Here is a 13,376-nt window from a genome sequence, read left to right on the forward strand (position 1 = left end):
TCTGAATAGACATTTTTCCAAAGAAGACATATAGATGGCCAACAGGTACATGAAAATGTGCCCAACACCACTAATCATCAGGAAAATTCAAATCAAAACCTCAATGAGCTACCACCAACTTTCTTATCAAAAAGATAAGAAATAACAAGTGTTGGTGAGGATGAGGAGAAAAGGGAACACTTGTCACTGCTGGTGGCAATGTAAATTAATATATTTGGTATGATATGGAAACATCATGGAGATTCTTCAAAAAGTTAAAAATAAGACTACCATATGATCCAGCAATTCTACTTCTGTATACTTATCCAAGGGAAATGAAAACATTAACTTGAAAAAGTACATGCACTCCCATGTTTATTGTAGTATTATTTATAACAGCCAAGACATGAAAGTAACCTAAGTGTCCACTGATGGATGAATGGATAAAGAAAACATGGTATATAAATACAATGGAATATTATTCAGCCATAAAAAAGAATGAAATCTAGCCATTTACAACAACATGGATGGGCATTGAAGGTATTATGCTAAGTGAAATAAGTCAGACAGAGAAAGACAAATACCATATGATCTCACTTATATGAGGAATCTAAAAAACAAAACAAAACCTAATTCAGAGATACAGAGAACAAATTGGTGGTTGCCAGATGTAGGGGGGCAAGAGGCAGGTGAAATGGGTGAAGGAGGTCAAATGATACAAATTTCCAGTTATAAAATAAATAAGTCCTGGCAATGCAACATACAGCATGACACCTATAGTTAATAATACTGTATTGCATATTTGAAAGTTGCTAAGAGAGTACATCTTAAAAGTTCTCATCACAAGAAAAAAGAAAATTTAACTATGTGTGATGATGGATGTTAACTAGGCTTATTGTGGTGATCATTTCACAATATATAAAAATATCAAATCATTATGTTGTGCAGTTGAAAGTAGTAATATAATTTTCTATGTCAATTATATCTCAATTTTAAAAAGATTAATGGGTAACAAAGTTAAAAGAATAAATTACATAATACTATAAAATTTGACATTAACATTAAAAAATAAAAACATAACCAAAGCATTTGATTCCATATTTTCCTATACAACAGGTGGAATTACCTTAAAACATATTATGATCTTCACTCAAAGAAACTGCTTTGAGAAACCAGCCTTTAAATAGTGAATTACGGAAACTATATTTACAGGATATTCATATTGAAATAGCTATTACTTATTAGTAACTTTAGTATTATTGTTATTTTTTATTTCTTCATTGAACTTGAACAAAATTTTACTGAATCTTTTAGGGCTATAGTACAGAATAAAATCATGAACCACACTAACACACTAAGACATATTAAACACAAGTTTTAATTATAATAGTGTTTTAGATTTTCTATTTGATTCTTAGTCTTGCAAAAAGAATGCCATAGCTCATAGTTTTAAGAGGAAATAATTACTTCCTTTACTAAAGTCCAAAAGCCTTTATCTCTGATTGTTGCACATCTCTTTCTTCTTTGCACTGTAATTTACATCGTGTTATTATCTCCCCCAAAATATGGAAAATCTCTTGACAGCAGGCAGGTTCCTTGTCTTATTCATTATTTCCTTCCCTCAGTGCCTACCAGAGGGCAGGGACCATGCTCAGTTTTGAGAAAGAAATTATTAAAAGATAAGGCTATAAAATGAAGTACCAACCAATAAAACATTAATAATCATTATTTTAAGGTAATTAATGCCATTTGATATGTATACAAAGGAGAGAAATTTAAACAAATAGATTCTGAAACAGTAGTCAGCATTTTTAGGAAAGCAATAGTAGTATCATTGAATTCCACAAATCTATTTTAAAAATTGCCTGATTGAATTAATTTAGATTGTTAATTAGTTTCTCTCTCTTTTTTTCCACCAATGTTATCTTTTCTGGTGTCTTTTTTTTTGGTGTTGTATCTGTAATCAATATTTATTTTGTTAGATGTGATAAGCAAAATTGTTTTAGATATACATATATTTCTGACCTTTATTACATATGAGGAATACTTTAAGGAAGAGTTAATATGTCAGGTGCCTCCTAAATGGTCTAATGCTTCAACGTCTACGTCTTTCACACCTGTTCATGTATGGCATTTACAATTACAATTTTCACATTTAGTTTATGTAAAAGGATGCAATAGCTGTGTTTAAATAGGCCAAGTTTATAAAAAACTGGAGGAAAATAAAATTCTCCAGATCATAAAATAAGACATTACATAGTGTTCCACTCTTCCTCTGACTTTGTTTATGGAGATTCAGACTTGATTGTGGTTGATCGCATTTTTCAGTCTCAATATTCCAAAGAGATTTTAGAGTGGTTTGTGTTATAAAGTTAGAAGAAATTGGATTTTAGACCTTGATGTTGACCCACTCTTCAACTGTTAATGAAATCATTTTCCTTCATATTCGAATTCCTCGGTAACCTTATCATTTACTACACGGAGGTGAGATTACTCAATCGTGTTCTTCATGAATTCCTGCAGGTTTCCTGGCCTGTCACCTTTAGATCATCCTCTTGGGTAACGGATATTAGATGAGATCATAGGCTCCCAGGGTGTAATGAAAGTTAATGAAGAGGAGGATATCTCTAAACTAACTTGAACTCCTTTACGGAAGATTTTTTCTCTCCCTTACCCTTAATACAGCACTACTTTTGTAGAGACTTAAAGCTTTTTGCTACTCCTTGTGGAAAAATATTTGTCTTTGAAGTATTGTTGGATAATGGTGAAATATTTATCTGTAGTTAGAATGTAAAAAAAACAAAACACCTGAACAAAAATAACAAAAAAACCTCAGAAGTATAAAAAACATGACAAGAGAAGATCTGAAAATGAGTTAGAAATAAAACAGCACAGAATACTTTAAATATATAAGAGAACGAAATAGCAAGGCAGAAAGAAGTGACACCATTAAAGGGCAAAGGGACATGTTAATGCAGAGAATCTTGATACTGCCCAGGGCAGGGGTGGGTCTTTAACCTCAGTCCTCATTACAGAAATGAAAAGGTCGTACGGTGCTTGCAGACTGCGTGATGTATTTGTCTGAAGACAGGCATATAAAATCATGAAACATATTTTAGTAGAAACAGAGATATTTAATAGTTCTTTTAAAGAAACATTTGGATGAAATGCATCTTTGCATATTTCAAAGTCAACTCCTTGGAATTTTTTTGCACTATATCATGTTTCTAATTTTGGTCTCAATTATTTTTCCTCACCACGTATGTGATTAAAAATTGAGAGATGATTTTCAATGTGATGCTAGAAAACAAAAGTGGTCTGTGACCTGATGCTCCAGTGGAGAAATTCAATATTTCCCACAAAACTCCCCTCAGTATATCAGAAATAAAAGCTGTGTGACACGCTTGAGAGGTAGGAACACGAAAGACTGTAACTGCTTCTAGTTGGTGCTAAAACCTGACACGTATTCAGATTATCTGCAAACATTTTATTCCAACCGGGTGAACATTACTAAATGAAATAATATACACTTGAAGTTAATTTGTAGCACGGTCTGCCAAGTTTATTTACGTGCTAAACATGTGAAGAAACATCTCACATCATATTTTCCAGTATGTATATATATATATTTTAATGTAAAGAGCAATGCAAATTCCTGAAGACAAATTGTAAAATACCCATGTTATCTATAGTCATCTATGTAATTATATAATCTATAGCTAATTTTAAACATTCACTCTGCATAATCAAGGGATTTTCCCCCTCTCCCTCCCTCTCTTTATATATAAATATATATAAATAAAGAGGAATACATATGTGTCTGTACATGTATGTTCATGTTTATGATGAAGTACAATTAAGGCACTAATGTCACATTATAGTTATAAATAGTGAGATCATAGGGAAAGTAGTTCAATTAAACACACACACACGAGAAACTGAAGAACTTTCCCAGGTTCTCTTGCCATTTATAAATACAGTATGATGTTAATACTTTTATTGTACTTCACCATAAACAGGGACAATCATATAACTGCTTAAAAATTAAGTTGTTTCAAACGTTTAAATATTATGAATAATGCCCTGATGAACATACTTATCTAAACAACTTTGAGTACCTCTTTGTTTATTTCGTGGCATATATTTATCGATGCATTTGACAGTATACAATGTCTTTATAATTATTCACCACTTTAGAACTAATGCACTATAAAAAATAATTTTATTCATTTTTTAAATGCACAAATATATTCCATGTATTGTTCTAGAAGCAAAGATACAGCAATGAACACAGAAAAAATTCCACTGCCTTCACGGATCTTATATTCCAGAGAAGGAGATAAAAAAATAAGTAATAAAAGTGCATGGTATATTAGATGTTCAGTTTTCTATGAAGAAAAATAAATCGGAAAAGAATAGGTGGTGTTGAAGGAGGGCAATTTACCTCTGAGAAGTTAATATTTGAATAAAGGCATAAAGAATACAAGAAAATGTGCCATGTAGTTAACTAGGAAAAGAGAATTTCAGCAACAGGGAGCAACATGTCAAAGGTTCTGAAGCAGCAATGAAATGCGGGAAGGAAGCCACTGTGACGGGAATCAGAAGTGATGGAAGAGTGTTAGAAGATAACTTTGGGGAGGTAGCTGGGATTGCAAATCGTGCAGGGCCTTGTAGGTTTGTAAAACTTTGTATTTTAGTTTGAGTGATACTAGAAACTTTGTAGGCTTTTGAGCAGAGTGGTAAACTCTGAGTTACTTTTTAACAGGATGCCTCTGGCAGCTGAGTTGAAAATCAGCAGAAGAGGACCAACAGTTGCATCAGGCTTTAAGAGGTGTTTGCAATATCCCAGGTGAGAGATGACTGTGATTTGAGATGGTGGCAGTGGAGACGATAAGAAGAGGAAAGAGTCTAGTTCTATTTTAAATGTTGAGTCGAGAAAATATTGTTGAAGGATTGGAGGTCAGACGAGAAAGAAGAAAAAAGATTCTAGATGCCTCCAAAATTTGGCCTGAGCAATCAGAAACAAGGAGCAATCACGAATTAATATGGAGAGATGTTGGACAATGCAGGTAGGAGTCAAGATTAGAGCTCAGTTTTGAAAATGGTGAATTTGAGATGGATAGGAGATATTGAGTGGTCACTTCAAATATGAGTCTAACATTCATGGGCGGGATCAAGGGAGGAGATGTAAGTTTGGGGTTCACAAGTGGATAGATGATTTCTAATGTCATAAGACTGGATGAGATAATCAAGAGATTAAATGACATAGAAAAATGAAGAGATTCAAGATGGGAAACCTGGAGGCACCAGCAATAAATTTTGAGGAGATGAGGAGAAATAAGCAAAGATAATTAAACAAAAGGAGGCAGTAAAGGCAGAGGAAACTTGAGGAAACGAAATGTAGTATTCTAAAAAGGCTCATCAAGTATCGTCAGTGGGAGAGTGATCAGTCTTCAAATTCTACCCGTAGATCAAGATGAGATTTGAAATATACTTGGATGCAAATGACTCAACAATCATTTGACTAAATTTTCTGCCAAGTATTCATGAAGGTTATGTCTAAAGGAAGAATACATTTTCTAGAGTAGAATTGTCTTAAATAAACATTTAAAATTTATAAATAATGTGTTAACATGTAAAAAAGAAAGAAAATGAAAGTTATTTTTTGAATTATAGGTAAAAAATCAGTATCTTGGTCACTATGATAAAAATATAAAAACATATTTTATCTTGGTTCTTAGCAATAATGTCCAATAAAATAAAACCTTATTATCTTTAAATAACAAATGTTATCACGATCATTTTAAGACAAGATATCATGGATACAATTGCGTTATGTGGATGTACAAATTATTTGCTGGGATTCATTCTGTGAACTATGGCATTTGAATTAACCCAAATATTAACATATGAATGAAATTCCCAGTCCAGTAAAACAAGACGTATACTCTAAAAGATCACCATGTTTTAATCAATTTAGGTTTCCAATTTGAAATAAAGTTTCTCATTGTTCTGATTATGAAAGACTGTAGCTATTTTATAGTCACTTTGCAATCTGACTCTAACTCATTTCTCCAATTACCTCTCCTGCCTCTCTTTGCCTAGTCCATCTATATCTTACATTAAATTTATTCTGTCTTCTGAGTACAAATCCTTTCATAAGTCCATTTTAAAAAAATTTTGCTCTTGTAACATGATCCCAGCTAGCTTTAAAAAACAAGCACCCTATTCATCACCCTCTCCCATTTCCTCAAAAAATTCTAGAACACACTCTTATCACTTTGACTCAGGCTCCCATTCCTGTGTCGTCTTTTCATTGTCAGCACTGTGGACTCTCTTCCTGGTTTACATAGCCCAGGCCCTTTGTCTTTGTCCTCAATGATCTTAGGTTTCATTGTTTTTGTTTTTTGTCCGTATTTTCTTGATTGAGAACCTGTCCCCTGCCCTCTGCTATGCAGAGCCATGTGTTCTGTAGAGGGCATGGAGGGATTGGGTGCTAGGTATGAATTTCACGTTTTCTGTAGGATATGCAAGGTGTGTTATCTTAGTTTTGGTGAAGGCCTCATTCAAGGTCCTCTTGTAGTCTCTTCCTGGATTAACGTCTATTTAACAGATTTCTCTCACTGTGATATGTGGTTGGATTGCCCCTTAAGGACTTATGAATGAAAGCAAGCATCGAGCAAAACTATCAAATGCAATATTAAAGTAAAACATATGTCTAATAATGAAATGCTCCACCCAGTTCTCTGTTAGTGGGTCAGTGCACCCATCGTCCAGTTGCCATGAGTGTGGTTGTTCATAGCTAATGGCTGCCCTTCTTCTACGATAGATTTACTCAGCGGACTTGGCTAACTGGAGCTGTCTCCCCAGGAAGGCTCCTCCCGCCATGTTTGATTGACACCAAGGCACAAAGAGCTAACCCCCTTGTTTCCTTGCTTCAATGAAAGACAACTTCCCTGGCTGATTCATGCTCCAGAGCACCCTCGCTCCACTCCTCGATTTCCAAACGCCACAGTATGAACATATGTGGAATAGTAATACATAACAGTGAAAGAATAAGGCCCAGAATAGTGTGTATGTTATGGCACCACTTTTGTAAAAGACAGAATAGAAACATTACCTTTCTGTAAACATAGAATATCTCTAGAAGTACACACAGGAAGAAAATGTGCCCTGCCTCTACTTGAGTGCTTGAGGTGTTGAGGGAAAACGTGTAAGGAAGAAATGCATTCTCTTTTCAATGTTGTACCGTATACACGTATTACTTGTCCAAAAGTTTTATTGTTGTTCATTTTTTAAAGTGACTGCTTTTTTCAGTAGCTCCTTCCAGTTTGTGTAGAACTCTAGCCATTGTTAAAAATCAGAGATAATGTCACAAAAAATCAAATTGTGATCTTTTTTGCTCTGGGACAAATAAAAGAAGCTGGGATGGAATAAGTGCTGCTATGAATAGGTCTCCCGATGGGGTGGAGGGCATCACAAGTTCAGATGGGGGTTTTGGGGAGATCGAGTGGGGGTCTGGTTGTCCAGTTGCATATGAGACACCCAGACTCTAATCTTTTATGAATCTGGGACATTGGAGCCTATCTCCTCAGTGGAACGAGCTTCAGTATTCAGGCAAGTAGTCAGGGCAGGGCTGTTAGTTTAGTAAATGGTTGAATCATGAATTACATATATTTTATGAATTATGCTATTTTTATTGGACAGTTTGTACTTATGCTTATATAATGTCAAAAACAATGAGCAAACAAAGGAAATATATAGGAAATTTTTTTGCAGGAAGAAAAGATGCATCAGATGAACAGAAAAATATTTAAAATATTTTTTTTAAAAAATTGTGTATTGAAATATAAGAAAATTAGATTTATTTAACCAAAATATATTGAAAATAGATTGTGTAAGTGATTCAATCAGTATCTGTTACAATTTCCAAGATATTTACTGAAATCCAAATGTAGCTATTTTGGAAAGCCAACAAAGTTTGATCATATATATATATATTTATTCATTTTGCTTCATTTTATCTTTTCTTTTAAAAGTATTGTCCAAACCCTAATGTCCACTGTGTCATTGAATAACAAGGGCTGTGATTAAGAGACATGAGAAACGTCAGCCAGACAGGGATTTGGAAAATAATTTTTAGACATGTGAGATCAGATTAAACATGATGAAAATATAGTGCTGAACCTTAAACATCCCTGAGAATAATGATCAGGTTTAGACACTTTCTGTGATAAATATCATATACTGTGTATCTGTTCCTATTAATTTCACAGAATAGTGGCTCTGAATATATAAATGCCCTCTATCTCAAATATTTTGTTAATATAGTTTTCAGCTTTTTAACATTTATCTAAGTAGTTTTAATTTACAGCCATGTTTTACTTGCCAAATATGTGCCTGGCTCTCTGCTAAGGCACATAAATGCGTGAAATGTTGTTTTTAACAAAAGAGCTTCATAATCTAGAAGGGAATGAGACACACTAATACAAAAAAGCATTATGAAGTCATTATTCTTGATAAAGCATGTAAAAAATTTACATCATGTTACTTAGATATTGTAAAAGACAGAGGGGAGCCCTGGTGACCGTATTTATATAGAATGTTAATATTAGTATCATTTCAAGGAACAGAATTTTAAGAAATGGTTTCTTGCCTGGTTAGCTAAAAGATTTACAAAGTATAAAACATAAACGTGTTTTGAAACCACTGTTTCTGCATCATGATTTGCTGGTTCTTTTTGTTACATATTCCGTGTATTATAAACAGAGAGAAATGTTATTTTATACAGGAGGAAAATAAAAACGGCAAGCATCATCTTCAATGAAAATAAAGAGAACTAAAAACCACAGAACACAAATTAGGTGGCAGAGCTGCCAAAACAGAGGAGATAAAGCAAGACAAATGGAGGTGGATGCACGGAGGATTTCTGGACTAGGCTCTCAAAAAGAGCTGGAATGGTACCATTCCCAAAAGCGAGGGGTATATCCTATGTTTGCAACAGATGTGGGCATTGTAAGAGGTTTTTCTGAATGCTATTTTGGCCTAAGATGCAGCAGAAATGGACCTAAATGAAAAATACCATAGGCAGGTCATATTTAGTTTGTAGGACAAATTTGTGCCTGCAGTTGGGAGACCAAAGAGTGACTACATTTTGAACAGCCCCACAGCTACATAACTCAGGCAACTGGGCAGGGGTGGCGCGGTGGGGCAGTGAGGGCTAAATGCACTCAGTAGGCTTCCACAACCAAACTCCTGGGCATCGGAAAAAAAAAAGTTTTCCAGCTTGGAAACTAGCCCCCCTCCTCTTCCCACCTCACACACACATACACTTTAACCATACACAAACACTTCTCCCTTACACACAGCTAGTCCTGGAAAATGCTCATCTATTTCAAAGAAGATAAATAATCCAATAAGAAGCCAGGATAAGTACTATACTATTAAACTAGAAAGAGGAGGGAAGGAAGGAAAGAAGAAGGGAAGGAAGGAAGAGAGGGAGAGAGAGAGGGAGGGAGGGAGGAAGGGTTGGGTGGGCAGGCAGGAAGAGAAAAAACACTCTCTAGAAAAGAATACTTAGCAGAAAAATATTGCCAAGGAGAAAAGCCTGAATAAAGACATTACTAAAAATTTGAAATAAAGAGCAATAACATATCAGCCTGTATGGCATGAGAATACAAAGTAGAAATAAGTGACAAGGAAGAAATATTGAGGTAACAAAAAGAGATGTATAAGCTAGCAAAAAGAAGTCATAAAGCAGTGGGGAAAACACATTAAAAAATCATAGAAAGTTTTAGAAAATGCACCAAGCAGTTGTGACGCTCCTGCAATCACTGGAAATGAGGTCTAGAGAGAATGAAAATGAAAAATAAAGTAAAATTGTCACCAACTAGGTCCCTCGAAAAACTCAAAGGTGGGTTTGGAAGCAATTAACTGTTTTTCCAAGTTGTTTCTTTTCCTTTTGTGTCTTAAGGAGATGTAACCACCACCGATCCTAAAACTGACCAAGCCTCATGGCCTTTGCCTTATTTTTAATGCAAAGATCTCTCCAGGAGGAGCTTAGGCCTCATTATGTGGAAGCACATTCTCCAACTGAGCCTGTGCAAGCAAATACCTGCCTCTCCCTTTAGAATATTCATTCCCCAACCGAAATAAAAGTTCCTCCTTTCCTTTGTTTGAGGATGCTATGACTTTGGAAATGATTCCTCATGACCTCCTATTTGCTGCAAATACACTTTACTTTGTGAGACAACTTCCCCTGGTGTAGAGTCTTATTTAACTCACCAGAAGGTGAGCCCACTTGGTTCAGTAACAAAATGATAAGGGAAAAAGTAAGCATTAAAATGATTAAAGAGATAATTATAGAGGCCAGCAAGTAAGATTTAGTATAAACGTAATTGGCCTCTCCAAAAATAAAACCACTAAAAATAAAAAAATCAATTATTGAAAAATATAATTTAGTAAAACTTTCTAGATATGAGATGACATATTTTCAGATGGAATAGACGTACCATGTCCCAGGAAAAACTGATAAAGTATATTTAACATCAAAACATAAGTTAATAAATTACTGGACTTCGAAGATTAAAAATATCCAATTAAAACTTTTAGCCGTGTTCTATGATATAGAACTTAGAGGCTTCAAAAACCCAGAGAACTTTCTAAGGAATATTTTGGACCTTTCCATTGACACTACTAGAGCCTACATCCATACTGACTTGGTAGGATCATCATTAAGAAATAAACATGAGGGGCCAGCCCAGTGGTGTAGGCGTTGAGTTTGCGTGCCTCGCTTCGGCTGCCTGGGGTTCGCAGGTTTGGATCCCAGGCGTGGACCAATGCACTGCTTGTCAAGCCACGCTGTGGCGGGGTCCCATATAAGGTGGAGGAAGATGGGCACAGATCTTAGCTCAGGGCCAATCTTCCTCAGCAAAAAGAGGAGGACTGGCAATGGATGTTTGCTCAGGGCTGATCTTCCTCACAAAAAAAAAAAAAAAAGAAAGAAACATGAAAGCATTTTGTTTACCATTTTACTCCAACAGTTACGGTCTTTCACTAGGTCTTCAATGAACATTTGCTGAAGTAATGAATCAATCAATAAACAGTTTCGTTAATAGATTTACTCTAAAATGAATTGGATTATTTTAGTCCTACTCTTGTCTGGTAACTATCAAAGCCTATGTGCCTGCCCTGGATCAATAATACAGAACGTCTGCAATTCAATGAATTGTTGGCTAACGCTACCTGGAACTCTACTGTCCATCTAATCAGAACCCCATTTTAAACAAATAGTATAGAGATTTTACTTAAAGATATACAAGAGATACTTTTTAATTTATAATCTTACATTTAATCTTTAATCTGGTAAAATAACTTGATTACTTTATACATGCACTGAGTTTGCGCCTTGGAGTGCTTATGGGCGTTTATTTTGATATTGATGCCATCAGTCTTTAGTGAAGGGTGTTGCAAAAAAGGGCCTTATATTTGATATTAAAATTATAATGTTCACTGCTTAGGGAAGAACAGGGAAATTTTCTCAGGTCTTATATTCAGAAAAAACCGGTTTTCCTTTTAATTTATAGGCAAAAGAAACCAAATAGAGAAGATTTAAAGATAGTTGGGTACTGACAGAGAGTCTTCAAGAGCAGGTAGAATTTGAAATGTCTTGAGGAACAAATGCATAAATCAACAAATGCACCTCCGAGGACGAAGTCTTTTTACGCATCACGTCTAGTAGTGAGGAGCAGTTCCATCTCTTCTCGGAGCAGGTGTCTGTCTAACAGGGAGCAGCAGCTGAGATGTCTGTGCAGGAATGTCTGTGAGCTTGGGCTCCTGCCGGGATGCCCACTAAGGCCCTTGTAACACTTCCGAAAAGCAACCTCTGCCTCTGTGATCAGCGCTGTTTGTGGAAGGGACAACTTTGTCCAGTCTTACATTTTCACTGACATGCACAAGAGACAACCCCCAAAATGTATAGTTCGTGACCTCTGAATCTAGTTATGCTAGACATGTGTCACAAACTTAATCTACTTTAACTTTATTTTATAGTTTTTTTCTGTTTCTCATTCTCTGTGTGTGTCTCGCTGTCTCTCTCATCTCTATTTTTATCTTTCTATCTGTATCTCCTTCTCCCACTGGAGCTAATATAATACTGTCACAAACATTATATAATGTAATAAATATCAATTTTTTAAGTTCTGTTGATTTGAGAATTAACCTACTCTTTACAGTTAAATGTCAGTCACAATAGCTTAATGTTATGGGATTTTGCAGGATGTTGCGATTTCTGCTGAGCAGATCAGCCTCCCACCAAGCAAGCGCTACAATGTGCTAGGGCTGCAAATCTTGGAATGAAGGGGCGTTGTGAATGAACAGGGCTCTAAGGGCTGAGAGGGGAGGACGCCTGCTGACTGAGAAGGGGATGATTTGCGGGTGTACGTCAGGACACGGTTGCTTGAGCCTTTATGAGCTTCTTTATCTATGCAACACACTATACTGAGTCCACATATTTCCAAATGCTTAGTTGTATGATTACCAATAGCCATTTGGACCTCGTGGGGAAAATCATGTGTATTTATTTCTCTGAATTCTTTCTTTTTAATTAAAAAATAAGTCTCAAGGAGTTAAATAATGATAGGGCTGTGGAAATGTAGAAACACAAACTAAAAAGATTTTAACAGAGTCAGTGCTGACTGCCTGTGTTTTAATCTTTTTCAAATAGAAAAAGAACAAGGTTGAAGAAGTAAACTCTTAATAACCCTTTGAATGATATACTGATACAACTAAACTTGAGTTTCTCCTAATATGTCAGTAAAATAAGAGTGACAAATAATCGCATGTCACACTGGGATAGATGTTATATTAAGGGATGTGACTATTAAATTGGGGAGGATAGGTATTAAAAAAATCAACGCAAACATAAAAGAAATTTTAAGAAAGAAGGAAAAAAGAAACAAGAGAGAGGAAGGGATGGAGGAAGCAAGATAGGAAGGAAAGAGAAGATACTTAGGTTGTAATTTATAAATTTTAAAAATGAAAAGACAAAAGATTAACTTTATGCTCAGATGATAACATAAGCAATGGAGAAGGACTGAAAACTTTTGGTGATTTAAGGTTTCTAAATAGACCACGGTAGTTAAATACAAAGGTTGCAGGAGGAAAATACAAGAAGCTAAATTAGAGCAGATTACAAAGGGCTATACCAGCTACGTAAAATTGCTTTGTTGATTTGCTGCAGAAAATGAGGTAACATTAAACGGCTTGAAATAGAGAGGTGATATTTTATTTACCGTTTATTTTCATAAGTATCATTAGGGTGCTCCTATTTATTTAATTGCATATATGATTAAAGAAACCTTATATAAAACAAAAGCATTCCATGTTATTTTCTAATC

The sequence above is a fragment of the Ceratotherium simum genome, chromosome 3, assembly GCF_057802395.1.
Source record: "Ceratotherium simum simum isolate JZ-2026a chromosome 3, ASM5780239v1, whole genome shotgun sequence".
Classification (NCBI taxonomy): Eukaryota; Metazoa; Chordata; class Mammalia; order Perissodactyla; family Rhinocerotidae; genus Ceratotherium; species Ceratotherium simum.